At 42.2% G+C, this 15,164-nt stretch overlaps 1 long non-coding RNA gene across 1 annotated transcript in view; it reads right to left on the reverse strand.

The window, feature by feature from the left end:
- Positions 1 to 632: 632 nt before the first annotated feature.
- Positions 633 to 15,164, reverse strand: part of LOC118969526 (uncharacterized) — a 57,598-nt gene continuing 43,066 nt past the window's right edge. The window contains exons 3-5 of the long non-coding RNA XR_005057436.2: positions 10,791 to 10,877; positions 7,459 to 7,518; positions 633 to 727 (exon numbers count right to left, since the gene is read on the reverse strand). This is a non-coding gene — a long non-coding RNA (uncharacterized lncRNA). The remainder of the gene's footprint in view (positions 728 to 7,458; positions 7,519 to 10,790; positions 10,878 to 15,164) is intronic.

The raw sequence follows: 15,164 nt of genomic DNA on the forward strand, positions 1-15,164 counted from the left end.
TTTTTCATTTGGCATGTGCAGTTTCCTTCTCCCTGAAAATATTTCCCCATCTCAGAGGGATCCCTCCTTATGACTTCTTGCTTTCTATCAGCCAGTGTTCCCTTGTTTGGCTGGATAAGAACAAGAAGCAGAAGCCCTGTTTGCCAAGCAAGCAGCAGAAACCAGCCGGAAGGAAAAGGGTTCTTCATTGGAAAGACACTGGGGAAGCTGACAGACTGAAGGGAGATGGTCAGGAGCTAGAATGTCTCCCGGGACCTCAGAGAGAGGCTGGAACCAGGAACCTCATGTTCCAGGTCATTCATTTTCAATCTCGCCCCCAACCACTCTCTCCCCTGCCTTAGCCTTACTAGCTTCATTTTCTCCTACTGCAGTTGGATTTTTGCCCTCTGGTCAGAAACGTGAACCCAAGTGACACCAAATTCATATCTTTTCAGCTCTGTAATCCAAGAGATGATAGAATTTCTCTCTTCTGGTTTCAGGGAATGCTTTCAGGGATAAACTTATTGCTCTAGCCTGGGTCTCATTCCCAGACATGTGTCCATTGGAAGAGGCCAATTATCAAAGGAGGTGAGGGAGGGATGCTGAGCATATTAAACAATTACATCTACTTCGTAAATTTTGTAAAACATTGCATAAGTTTATTTCAGGTTGGAGAATTCCTCCCGATCTCCAGGATGATCCTCTTCTTTTGATTGTAGCATCTTTCCGTGGATAGAGTGATGTCTCCCTGTTAGGGCATTAGAGAGAAAGCACCACTGGATGGATGTACTGCCTGGTACAGCCGTCTGCTCAGAGAGAGAGCCCTGCTCTGCAGGCTTCCTGATCGCTGTGTCTGCTGTGCTCACCCCTCCATGACAGGAGAGGAGATGGATTCTGTCGAGAGTTTGCCTAGCACCAATTCCAGAAACACTTCAATGGCACCCTTTAAAGTGTGGCTGTTAGGTTTCCGTTTGTTACAAGTAAGCAAAACTCACTTAGACTAGCTTAAATAAAGAAGATTTATTGGATCCCATAATTGGAAGAGTCCATGACTGAGGGGTAGTCAGATGTGATACAACCAGGACACCAGCTTTGATTCCTGGGATTCCCTGGGCTCATCTTTCCCAAGTTGGATCCCTCTCACACTGGTAGCAAGCTGGCTGCCATGGTGCTAGGCCACACCTGACAGTGTCCAGGGAAGACAGATGGTCTCTCTGGCAAGTATTTCTGAAGCAGGAGACTGTAACTCTTGCAGAAGCTTCCAGCAAACTTTTTTTTAAAATTAAGGTATTATTGATATACAGTTTTATGAAGGTTTCACATGAAAAAACAATGTGGTTACTACATTCACCCATATTATCGAGTCCCCCCATACCCCATTACAGTCACTGTCCATCAATGTAGTAAGATGCCACAGATTCACTATTTGCCTTCTCTGTGCTACACTGTTTTCCCTGTGACCCCCCCACACCATGTGTACTAAACATAATACTCCTCAATCCCCTTCTCTCTCCCTCCCCATTCGCCCTCCCACACCCCTCCCCTCTGGTAACTGCTAGTCCCTTTTTGGAGTCTGTGAGTCTGCTGCTGTTTTGTTCCTTCAGTTTTGCTTCGTTGTTATACTCCACAAATGAGGAAAATCATTTGGCACTTGTCTTTCTCCACTTGGCTTATTTCACCGAGCCAGCAAACTTCTTGTATCTTATTGGCTCTAAGTGGGTACGAACCCTTTTCTGAACCCACCCCTGTGTCCAGGGAAGTGTGTGTTAATTGACTGAGTTTCTGAACCATTCAATATCAGGGAGATAAAAAAAATTCTCTTAGGCCAAGCAGGCTAATGCCTGGTGCTGAGCACGAGGTCTGTTCCACCTGAAGTTCCTGGGCTCAGTGAGGTCAAATGGGAACCTGAATAAAAGCTGGGATGCTGCTGGGAAGGAGGAAATTGGTGCTGGGTAGGAAACCCTAAGGAGCTCTCTACCTGGTTTCCATGTCTGATCCAAGTACTCACCATTCCAAACTGTTGGAAATTCCCCCTTGAGAATCTGGGAGGGAATGAAGTAAATGCTTATGCTCACCTTGCTATTTTAACCCTAGCCCCTTGGAGACCACCCAACTCAAGGCCTTCTTACAGCTAAGAAAACTGAAGCTCAGAGAGGAAAGTGGCTACCCAAGATCACATGTGGGCTACAGCTGGCTGTAAAGTTTTTTAAAACTTTTCAGCTCTTTTTCTGAGACCCATCTGTGATGATTAGTTTCAAGGGTCAATTTGGCTAGATCGTGGTACCCAGATATTTGGTCAAACATTATTCTAGATGTCTCTTTGAAGGTATTTTTTTAGATGAGATTAACATGTAAATCAGTGAATTTCGAGAAAAGTGGACTATCCTGGTGACCCAGATGGGCTTCATCTGATCAGCTGAAGGCCTTAATAGGAAAAAGGCTGACTTCCCCAGAAGAGCGAACTATGCCAGCAGACCACACTGGGCTTGAGCTGCAATTCCTCCCCGGGTTTCCGGCCTGCCACCTACCCTGCAGATTTTGGATTTGCCAGTCTTCACAATCACATGAGTCAATTATTTAAAATAAATCCATCTCTGTATGTATATATATATCCCCTATTGGTTTTGTTTCTCTGGTGAACCATGATGAATATACCATCATAACTTCCCTAAAGACCCAACCTGCTCTTTATCCTAACCTTGGACCCAGACCTTCATTTTAAGAAATACTATTCTAAAAGAGCCGTTGTCCAGCAATGGGTATAGGATCATTAAATAACTAGTTTCAAGTTGGTAATGAGTTGTTGGACTGTACAGAGAACACTGTCAGGGCTTTTCCCACCTGCACCAAGGATGTAACTGCAAAAAAAAGAGCTTACTTTGCGGAAGATCAGAGTCAGGTTAAACATCAGCAGGGATTCTTTCCTCCCTTTTGTGTCTCTTCCTGTCTGGGGGCAATTTACCCATGTGTCAGGATTTGCTATATGGCATCAGGCTTTCTGTGGCTGCTTATGGGTTGTCCCCATCTTTTCCCCCTAACCAGTATCCCAGCTGCCTTTTGGGGCATTTATCCCTCACCCATTGTGGGTGGGAAATTGTGATGATATTCTGGGAGCTCAAGGGGCCAGACCTGTGTCTCTTGGCTCCAGTTTCGCCAAGGTATGAGTATGAGACCTCAGCTCAGCCAGCAAGTACTCTCTCCTGGGACTATGAGTCTTGAAGAAGTGATGTAAGACTAAGAGGGGAAGGTTGGTGCCATCCATTGCACCCGAGGTGGAAGAGGCCCTGATATTTTGAACAGGCTTCTCTAGTTTTGAGAAAATTTCTGGGCTTCCTATAGATTCAGTCCAGCTTCTTGGTCCTCCAGAGTGCTCCTGATTCCTGCTATTTCCAGGTCTGACTCTCAGATTCCCATCAATTCTGACATTGATGGTGAGCCTTTGCTTAAATTATCCAGAATTGGCTTCTGTAACTGGCAACCCAAATCCCTGACTGACACAGATCCCAGGTACTGTTTTTGGCTCTGCTTCCAATTTAGTGATAAGTCATTTCACTTCCATGAACCTCAGTTTCTTCATATGTACTACTAGGGAATGAGACTAGATTTGTGTTCTTCAAAAATATTTCAACCATAAAGAACTTTGTGCAAACAAAATCTTCCTTATGGGAACAGATACATCATAAAACAGATCTTATGCAGCATTGCTCTGCTATTGGGTTTCACAGCTCCAGAATCCTGTCCTCTTAGTTCTTTGTCAATAGTACCCCCACCGTGCCTTCTGCTCTAATATCGTAATGGGAAAGAATTACACTTCCCCTCTCTCATTGCAACAAAAGATAGCCTAGGTGGACTTCAATAACTCAGGGAGGTATCATTATCTGCAGTTTCTCATTGACAAAGACTCCTTTCTTGAAGAATGTGCTGAGCAAGTGCCTGTGAAATGTTTAAATACACACACACACACAAGATCACCCAATCAACAAACTAATTGAATCAATCAATTTAGCTGCCAAGTTTTAAGGATGCTTTTTAGTGTGGAAAAGGCACAACAAAACCACAAAAGCAAACAACAAAAATGTTGGCCTGGGGATGTTTTGCCCCTCTCTTGAAGCATTTGTGAGTATGTCTTGTCCATTTCAGAATATTTTATTAGGTCTTTGAGGGACAGAACTGAGACTTCCTTTATGATAAACACATAAATTAGTATTTTCTGTGGGTAAAACAAAACTAGTATAACTTCCACCATTAAGATCTGTTGTATTTAATATCATGGGAGAAACTAACACTATCCCGCCCCTCGGCCAATCAGGTACTGTGCTAAGGATTTGCATATACTGTCTCATTTATTCTCAAACAACTCTCTGGAAAGGTATCATTTACGATTCCTACTTTAGAGGGGAGGACACTGAGGCTCAAAGAGGTTAAGTAATTCACCTAAGCTCACACAGCTAGCAAGTAGCCACTACCTGCATGGTTCCAAAGCTTATGTTCTGTCAAACATGATACTCTACTTATCTACAAAATGCTATGCATTTGGGCCTTTTAAAATGTGGAATAAGCTGACTATATATTTCATTGGTCATTCAGCTTTCTGACCTAGACACATCTGAAAGGAGAGACTTGGAACTTCTGGCTGAGGAAGCACCAGAGACCTCTAGAAACCTCTCTTAGGTCTCAAGGGCCTTTGCAGGACACTAACAGAGCTAGTTCTTCAAAGGAACAGTGCTTTTAACCCTGGGCAGTCTTTTCTCCCATAGTCAATTAAAATTTCCTCTGGGAATGCAAACTAATTTTAATAAACCATAATCAGGAAAAGGGATTTGCAATTAAATATTTTTTTGTGAAAATGAATTCTCTGAATCTCTTCTCTATTACTCTACATATGTCATCAAATAGTGACTGGCAATAATTATGGGGTTATGAGATATGGGATACGAAGATAATTACAACCTTACCCAAATAGTCCTAATTTTTATTTTTTGTTATCAACTACTTTGTCTGCGTTAGCTGTTATCATTTCTAATCATGATGATTCCCAAAGATAATCCAAATGGAGTTCATCAATGTTTGCACATCTGAGTTTTATTGGGATACATTTATAGGTACTTATCCTGAATATGCCACTACGTAACTGAATGACTTTGGAGGAATAATATAAATCCATTGGGACTTACTTTCTTCTTCATCTCTGAAATGAGGGATTTAAGTGAGACACTCTGTAAACATCCATTCTAAAATTCTAATTTTGCTGGTGCTTTGGCCTTGAGATCCATGTAATCCCAAATGTGTCCAGCAGAGGTCAGAAAAGGTCATTGAAAGCTCTGAGGTCTACATTAATCCCAGTTACCGGTGAACTAATAGTTTTATGGTAGTCCCTACTATCCATGTTACTTATTTGATTTTTACGTTTGGTCCACACATAAAGACAGGCATTTTTCTTAAAAAATTAAAGCAGAAATGCATCATCTGTTTTGGGCTTCTCTGTCAAATGTAAACCATTTCCCAACTGATAAATGCCTGGTGAGCAAAGAAATTGATTGATGGAAGGTGATACAAAGGGATGGGGTGGTTTTATACTGAGAGTAAATGTAAAGAGTAAAAACATGCTCCGGAAAATTCTATTTCCTCAAAACTCTCTCGTTATAATAAAGGACTCCTAAACCCTACCTAATCACATATTCATTTTGAAAAGTATTTACCTTGGCAAAATTCTTTCCATTTTTGTTTTTTTCTCCAGCTTTCTGAGATATAACTGACACATAACATTATGTAAATTTAACATGTACAACCAAATGAATTGATATATGTGTACAGGAGGTCCCCAACTTACAATGGTTTGACTTACAATTTTTCAGCTTTACCTTGGTGCAAAAGTTATATGCATTCAGGAGAAACCATGCTTTGAATTTTGAATCTGCATCTTTTCTCAGGCTACTGGTGTGCAGTCTGATCCTATCTCCTCATGCTGGGCAAGACAGTGAGCCATAGCTCCCAGTTAGCCATGCTGTCATGAGGGTAAGCAACCAACATACTGGTGACCATTCTTTTTTTTTTTTTTTTTTTTTTTACATAGTGAATAAATTCTTACATGGTGAACAGTACAAGGGCATTCATCACAGAAACATTCGGTTTTGATCATGCATTATGAACTATAAACAATCAGGTCAAATATGAATATTTGTTTGATTTTTATACTTGATTTATATGTTGATCCCACATTTCTCCCTTTATTATTATTATTATTTTTTTTATTTTTAATAAAATGCTGAAGTGGTAGGTAGATGCAAGATAAAGGTAGAAAACATAATTTAGTGCTGTAAGAGGGCAAATGTAGATGATCAGGTGTGTGCCTATGGACTAAGTATTAATCCAAGCTAGACAAGGGCAGCAAAACATCCACGGATGCAGAAGATTTCTCTCAAAGCAGGGGGGGTGAGGTTCTGAGCCTCACCTCTGTTGATCCCCAATTTCTCACCTGATGGCCCCCCTGCGACTGTGCCTGTCTTAGGTTGTTCCTCCCTTGAGGAATCTTACCCGTCTCTGGCTAACCAGTCATCTTCCGGGGCCATACAGGGAAATGTAAAGTTGGTAAGTGAGAGAGAAGCCATATTGTTTGCAAAGGTTAGCTTTTTACTTCTTTGCAGATTTATGCCCTGTGGCTTCTATGCCCAGCACTTGTGGTGACCATTCTGTACCCAAACAACCACTGTGTTTTTCACTTACAGTACAGGATTCAATAAATCACATGAGATATTCAACACATTATTATCAAATAGGCTTTGAGTCAGATGATTTTGCCCAACTGCAGGCTAATTAAGTGCTCTGAGCATGTTTACAGTAGGTTAGGCTAAGCTATGATGTTCGATAGCGTAGAAGTATGCAATGCATTTTTGACTTACAGTATTTTCAGCTTCCCATGGGTTTATCAGATGTGACCCCCATCGTAAGTGGAGGAAGATCTGTGTATCATGAAATTATTACAACAATAAGCAATAAGGCTAGTGAACACATCCATCACCTTACATGGTTAAAATTTGAAAACTTCTTGTCACAATGGGGTTTGAACAATATTTCTCTCTCCTGCTTTCATCAGAAAAAATTATTTTGGAAATACACTATTACAGTGATAGAGACTTCTCATAAATATTTAAATATGATAAGCATTTTTTTAAGGCAGAAACCAGAGGACTGGTTTAAATGTGGATTGAGTTGAAGGAACTAGAAACTTAAGAAAGCCCTAGAGCCAGGTCAAACCCATCCCAGCTGTTTAAAGAAAAAATGTAGTATAGACAGAGTCTGGTGGGTAAAGGCTGAGCGCTGGATACGATAGGCCTACTTTTCAACCCTGGTAAAATTACTTAACCGCCCTAGAAATGAACTCAATTTCCTTCTCTATAAAATGAATTAGTGATAGAGATTTTTGTGAGGATTACGTGAGATAATATATGTCAAGAGTACAGCAAAGCACCGGCCACATACCAAATGCTGAATAGGTGAGAGCTACTGTTGTCACGTCATTTGTGAGGAGTGAGTTAGTATCTTTAAAAGAAAACAAATAGGGAAGAAAATCACCACGCTGTTTTCCAAACCTTTTTAAAAATTATCCCAGACTAGATTCGATGTCTCTGCTAGACACTTCAGCCATTGCAGCTGACAGACCCCAACCTGGCCACCTGGCCGGCTGACTGGCATCAGCATCCCTACCTTGGGCACCTCACAGGTGCAGCAGAGGCAGCCGAATGCCACCTCCCCATGAAACATCCTGCGAACCAATCCATCAACAACAGTTGGAGAACTTGCCTTTTTATGGCGTAGAGACTGTCTGTGAACTTTTTCCCCTCCCAAGCCTCACCTGCACAGCCAAGGCTTGTGCTGGGTCTCCAGCTCCCGATTCAGTGGCAAACTGTTGCTCCCAGTTTGGTCTCTGGTCCTTTTTTTTTTAATCTGATAAACCTCTTTATTTTTCTTTAATATAGCACTCAATTCAATGATTGTCATTACAGTTTTTTTCCCTGCTATGACAAGACAAGGCCTGTATCCATCTCTGCCGCCATCACAGACCTGTGGCCCAGCCAGGGAGGATGGACTGCATTTCAAGAGCCAAGAGCACAGGGACTAAGACAAGCAGGGACACCCATGCATGTACTGCAGGAGAGAGAAGCTGTGTCATGCTGTGCTTCTACGGTTAGGTCGTATGAGCAGCGTGGCAAGCAGGGGGAGGCCCGTGGGGTGGGCTTCTGGGGAGATCAGAAGGGGACTAACAGAGGCCATGATTGGACAGAACACTCCAGATCAGATACGGTGTGTGTTGCCTGGCAGGGATGGGGGTCTAGCAGGAACAGAAGAAGCAGGATCTGCTACAATCTGCCCACATTCCAGAGACCAGTCCGAGGACCTAGGCAGTTGCTGAGGGACCTCCAAATGACTCATGTTCAAAACCCAAGATTAAAAGCAAGATAGCTGTTTCCTTATGCTGACCATTGCTTACAACTTCCTCAAAAGGGTTAAACTCTTAGGTTTTCTGTTTGCTCAAATTCAAAGAAAGTGGAAGGAAGTATTGATTCAAAGAGAAACTTTCTGCTTTCAAAGTTTCTGCAATTTTGGATCCTAATTCTGACACTGACAGCTGTCTTGCCTAGACTCAGTCAAGCTCTTGACTCCTCTGGCGCCTTGCTTTTGGTGCCTGTAATGGAGCTCTAGGGTGACGATGGCAAGCCCCCATGTTGATGAACAGGGGCAGCAGTGTAATTTGTCACTGCCAGTATGATGCCCACATACTCCAACACAGGAGATAATGTTGCTATCCATGTAATTTAAGATGTTTTTATAAAACAAAAAAATGATACCTCACATCCAATAGGATCGCTAATGTTGATGAGGATGTGCAGAAATTGGATCCCCTGTGCATTGTGGCAGGAATGTAAAACAGGGTAGCCGTTGTGGAAAACAGTATGGCAATTATGCAAAAAATTAAAAATGGAATTACTGTGTGATCCAGCAGTCCCGCTTGTGGGTACATAACTGAAAGAACTGAAAGCAGGGTCTTGAAGATGTGTTTGTACATCTCTGTTTATAGCAGCATTACTCACAACAGCCAAAAGGTGGAAGCCACCCAAGTGTCCATCTATGGGTAAATGGATAAACAAAATGTGGTAGATACATACAGTGGAATAATATTCTGACACATGTTACAGCATGGCTGAACCTTGAGGACATCATGCTAAGTGAAGTAAGTCACAAAAGGACAAATACTTTACGATTCCACTATGTAAGCTACTTATAGCAGGAAAATTCATGGAGACAGAAAGTGGAATGGTGGTGGCCAGGGGCTGGGCAGGGGTGGAGGTTGGGGTTGGGGGCTATGAGTTATTGTTTAATGGATACAGTTTCAGTTTTATAAGATAAGAGGAATTGTGGGGATGGCTGGTGTTGATGGTTGCACAACAAAATGTGAAAGTTCTTAACACTACTGAACTGCACACTTAAAAATGATTAAGATTGCACATTTTGTTTGTTATGTATATTTTTTGACAATAAAAAATTGGAAAAAATAACAAAAAAAAATCTAGCATAGGTTGTTGAAAAATCTCTTTGGGATAGTGTTATTACTAAATATGGAACATGTACACATTGCATTTCTTAATAACCCTAAAATAGCTGCTACTTACTTAGAGAAAGTCTGTAGAGGATGCTAAGTGTAATAACACTGTTCTTCCCATTCTACAGACAAAGAGAATGAGCTATAGGGAGATTAAGCAATCTGCCTAAATGTAGACAGCTGGTAAACAGCAGGTCCCAGGTATGCATGGCTGCAAAGCCAGTTCTCTTAAATTCCTTCTGTGTCTCTCCTCTTACAGTGAATTCCCTGGTTTGCTCCCCCTACTCCAGTGGCACTGGCAACATCCACATTTCTCCAGCAGTCCTACCTCAGGACCTTTGCACAGGCTGCTCTTGCTATCTGAAAGCAATTCCCTCAGATATCTAAATGTCTCCCTCTCCATCACTTCCTTCAGGTCTCTACCCATTTCTCTCCTTATTACTGAGGGCTTCCCCAGACATGGACGAGTACACCTCTTCTTCCCCCTACCATTTTTCTTGTTCCTTTTTATCCCTTACTGGCATGATTGTTCTTTGTCTGTCTTCCATGCCAGAACAGAGGTCCTGTGGGGTCAGAGGTTTTTGTTTTGCGTACTGCTGTATCTCTGCATCAATGAATGAGAGAATGAATGTGTGGCTGCTGGGACTAGTGTGACCGGTGGGCAGGGCAGCAGTGGTCTAAGTGCCAAAATGTCAGGGAAAGCTGCCTCCTAGTCCCCTTTCTTTTTACTGCTGACTGACCTTTCAGCAGGGCCCAGTTCTAGAAGCACAGTGCAAAAGCCAGGAATGACACCACCCCATTCCATTCTTTATCAGATTGATTTAGCTCTCTCCCCACCTCACCCCCAAGCAAATACCTCCCTGTTGGGCCTTTTCTGCTCCTTCCCTGGATCACAGGTACTAAAGGTTAATTTAACTGAGGTGGGTGAGAGGTTAGGAGAATGGAGATATCAAGCGTTAAGAGTCTCTGTGTTGGGGGCAGAAGTCTGCAAACACTCCCTGTTTTATCCCTGAAATCCCACAGTAACCTCTTCCCTTTGGCTAGTTTGTTCTAGCAGGAATAAACTTCCTTTTGGCTGATCAACTGAGCTGGCTTTTTAAGATTCAGCTCAGACCTCCCACCTATACCCTTGTTCCCTGTCCCATCCTATTCCAGGGTTAGTACCCCCTCCTCATGGCCCCAGGTTAGTCACAGCCCCCTGCACATATCATACCTTCATTGTCTCTACTCCAGATCGAAAGTCTTGCCTCTCTTCCTTGGAGGTCCCAGGGTTAGCACAGCTTCTGGAAGATGGTGGGTCCTCAAAGAAATGTTTGTTGAAGAAATGAAAGGGGAGATGGGAGGGTAACCAAAGACAAATGTAACTGACTTCACATTTTGAGGGCCAGAACTACATATTGTAAGTTGGTTCTATTTTTTTCTGCCTTTGGTAGCTACAAACAACAGTGCCAAAGCCCAGAGTCCCAGAGGTCCCTGAGTTATATTTAGGATACATGTCTGACTCTAGCTAAATGATGATTTTTCCAGCAAAACCAGTGCTGCTGTAGCAGGCTGCGCTTCCTGCCCGGACCAGCCCAGAGAGTAGATACCAGCCCCACTACGTCCTCTCCTTCAGTCCCCTCCCCTCCTTCAAGCTCAGCAGTTTCTTGGTGCACCTTTTTCTACACAGTGGGGGGAGTGGGAGTTAGAGTTTATGAAGGGAGGGGTGGAGGTGGGGCTGGGCAGTAGGGGAAGCCCTAGTGTGATCTTCAGTTCTGATGGCTCATCTTTCTTCTAGTTCTCCCTGGCTCCCTGGTAAGGACAAGGCCCTTGCTGGATTGCTTTGGAAATGGCCCAAGTCTGAGAAGGTGCAGCCTCAGTTACATTCAGGAAGAACTTGAGTATCTGTTGCTGTTTTTGAAGGTTTTGCTTTCACTTTGCTTGCTGAAATGGTCCACCTTCATTCCTAGCCCCACCAATCTGACAGGTTAGCAGTGACCCAGTGACATCCTCTCATCACACAGCTCCCTCACTTGCTGGACTTTCATTCTGAGTCCGTGGCTGGGGTGGGCCCCTTATGGGCATCTTTGGCCAGCATGTACACTCTGAGAACCCCTAATCGAGACTGGAGCCAACTTCCCCAAACTTGCCAGATGTCACTTGGAGGTTCTGATTAGGTTGGATCTGGGGACACCCTGAAATCTATTTCAGAAGTGCACTGGATGATTCATCAAGTAGCTAATGAAAATCAGACTCATGTGCATCTGGCCACTTCCCACTTATTGAGTGATTGCCTGAGTGTGCCCTATGCTTCCTGTGGTCAGCTCTGCCTAGTACACCTTTGCCCTCTCTGTTTGTCAAATCAGCTGAGCCTGGCTTTTTGGCCTGGGAAGCCAGCTTATTTTCCATCACCCCCACCACTCCTGAAGGAGTTAGGTGTCCTGCCCCCATAGTTCTAAGTGTTTCCCACTTGGAGCCTGTGCACTGCTGGTTGGACCCAAAGCCCTTCCAACTTCTCTTTCCTTGTTTTCCTCCTCTGTTGAGAACATGGCTTCTCCCTTTCTCTGTAGCTGAGGGCTACAGGGCAACGTTCTGGCCAGTGGTGAATAAGCACAAGCCCACTGAGGATTCCTGGAAAGCCTTCAGTTTCCCAATCCTGCAGCTGCCCCTTTTCTTCTTCCTGCATGGCTGCTGTGATGGGAACTGCAATCTTTGCACTCAGAGGGGAAGGCTAGGGAATCAGAACCCCTAACTGTGCACACTGCAGCAGCAGGGCCACCAGAAAGAACCCATTTTCCACACTACCTACAGGGGTAGCGGGTGATGGTAACCAACCCTTTTTTGATGAATAAACTAATAGTTGGTTTTTCTTTTATTCAAAGTGGAATGAGGTCCCTAAGTGATACACAGCTAAGGTGGTGGTGAAGTCCTGCTTCCTCTGGGACAACCCCCATTCATACCTGTTTTCAGGATGAAATTACTAATTGTGTCTGTTCCACTCTCAAAACTGTTCTACCTGTGCTCATGGATAGGAAGAATTAATATTGTCAAAATGGCCATTCTGCCTAAAGCAATCTACAGATTCAATGCAATCCCTATCAAAATACTGACAGCATTCTTCAATGAACTAGAGCAAATTGTTCTAAAATTCTACGGAACCATGAAAGACCTGAATAGTCAAAGCAATCCTGAGAAGGAAGAATAAAACAGGGGGGATTACGCTCCCTGACTTCAAGCTCTACTACAAAGCCACAGTAATCAAGACAATTTGATACTGGCACAAAAACAGACCCATAGACCAGTGGAACAGAATAGAGAGTCCAGATATAAACCCAAGCATATATGGTCAATGAATATATGATAAAGGAGCCATGGATATACAATGAAGAAACGACAGCCTCTTCAACAGCTGGTGTTAGCAAAACTGGACAGCTACATGCAAGAGAATGAAACTGGATTGTTGTCTAACCCCATACACAAAAGTAAACTCCAAATGGATCAAAGACCTGAATGTAAGTCATGAAACCATATAACTCTTAGAAGAAAACATAGGCAAAAATCTCTTGGACATAAACATGAGCAACTTTTTCCTGAACGCATCTCCTTGGGCAAGGGAAACAAAATCATAAATGAACAAATGGGACTACATCATGCTAAAAAGCTTCTGTACAGCAAAGGACAACATCAGCAGAACAAAAAGACATCCTACAGTATGGGAGAATATATTTGTAAATGGCATATCCAATAAGGGTTAACATCCAAAATATATAAAGAACTTAAATGCCTCAACACCCAAAAAGCAAATAACCCAATTAAAAAATGGGCAGAGGAGCTGAACAGACACTTCTCCAAAGAAGATGGCCAATAGGCACATGAAAAGATGCTCCACATCACTAATTATCAGGGAAATGCAAATTAAAACCACAATGAGATGTCACCTCACACCAGTTAGGATGGCCAACATAGAAAAGAATAGGAACAACAAATGCTGGCAAGGATGCAGAGAAAGGGGAACCCTCCTACACTGCTGGTGAGAATGTAAACTAGTTCAACCATTGTGGAAAGCAGTATGGAGGTTCCTCAAAAAACTAAAAATAGAAATACCATTTGACCCAGGAATTCCACTCCTAGGAATTTACCCTAAGAATGCAGAAGCAGTTTCAAAAAGACATATGCACCCCTATGTTTATTGCAGCACTATTTTTTTAACCAAAAAAGGAAAAGCAAAGTCCCCTTTATTATACTTGAAAATAAATTACACAATTAGTTTATTGCTTTGAAAAGTAAAGCAAATGCTGAATTCATTGGAAATAACATATGTAGCCACATTCTAAGTGTCATTTTTTACAGGGGCAGAAATTTAGTTATTACTGATGCCACATGAATCAGTAATTAAAATTTGGTTAAGGAAAACCCCCAGAATGCTTGTAACCATGCTCATATAATACTGCAGATAGCCTTCTAATTGCACAGCTTACATTCAGATTAATTGTGGCCCAGACGTTATTGCAGCACTATTTACAATAGCCAAGAAATGGAAGCAACCCAAGTGTCCATCAGTAAATGAATGGATAAAGAAGATGTGGTACATACACGCAATGGAATATTATTCAGCCATAAGAAGAAAACAAATCCTACCATTTGTAACAACATGGATGGAGCTGGAGGGTATTATGCTCAGTGAAATAAGCCAGGCAGAGAAGACAAGTACCAGGTGATTTCACTCATCTGTGGAGCATAAGAACAAAGCAAAAACTGAAGGAACAAAACAGCAGCAGATTCACAGAACCCAAGAATGGACTAACAGTTGCCAAAGGGAAAGGTACTTGGGGAAGTGGGGGGGGAAGGGAGGGAAAAGGGGAATAAGGGGCATTACGATTAGGACACATAATGTAGTGGGGACATGGGGAAGACAGTATAGCACAGAGAAGACAAGTAGTGACTCTATAGCATCTTACTATGCTAATGGACAGTGACTGTAATGGAGTATGTGGTGGGGACTTGATAATGGGGGGAATTTATTAACCACAATGTTTATGTAATTGTATATTAATGATACCTAAATAAAATAAAATAAATAAAATAAAAACACAGAAAACAAAAGTGTTCTAGTTTGCATAGTAAATTATCCCTTTGTACTTTAATTTAGCATTATATATATTTTATTCAAGCTTTTATTAAACTTAATGTGAAGCTTTGTAAGTGTTAATTAATCTACACTACATCCCTCACATGAAAATAAAGACCGTAGCCACTAAAGTGACTAAACATCATAGTCTCTAAGTATTGCAGCTAAAGCTTGGGAAAATGACATTCAATGTGTGGTTCGCAAAATGTTGGCCACCTCTCATAAGACCAATGTTTAAGTTCCAGAGAAAGGAGGTAAAATCTCTAATAGAAAAAAAATCTAAGTTTGAACCTGAAAATATGCAAATGTTTTCTTCTCTGCTCTCACTTCAATATCAGAGTTCAATGGTAAAACTTCCTGTTTTACATGATCACATTTATTTTATATCCTTTGCACTAGTTTGTGACCTCCTCAAGGGTAGTTAGGACCTTTGCTTGTCAGGTTTCAAGCTGCTGCAGACTCAATGCTAAGAGAACCTTA

This window comes from Manis javanica, chromosome 4 (assembly GCF_040802235.1).
Source record: "Manis javanica isolate MJ-LG chromosome 4, MJ_LKY, whole genome shotgun sequence".
NCBI classification, from domain to species: domain Eukaryota; kingdom Metazoa; phylum Chordata; class Mammalia; order Pholidota; family Manidae; genus Manis; species Manis javanica.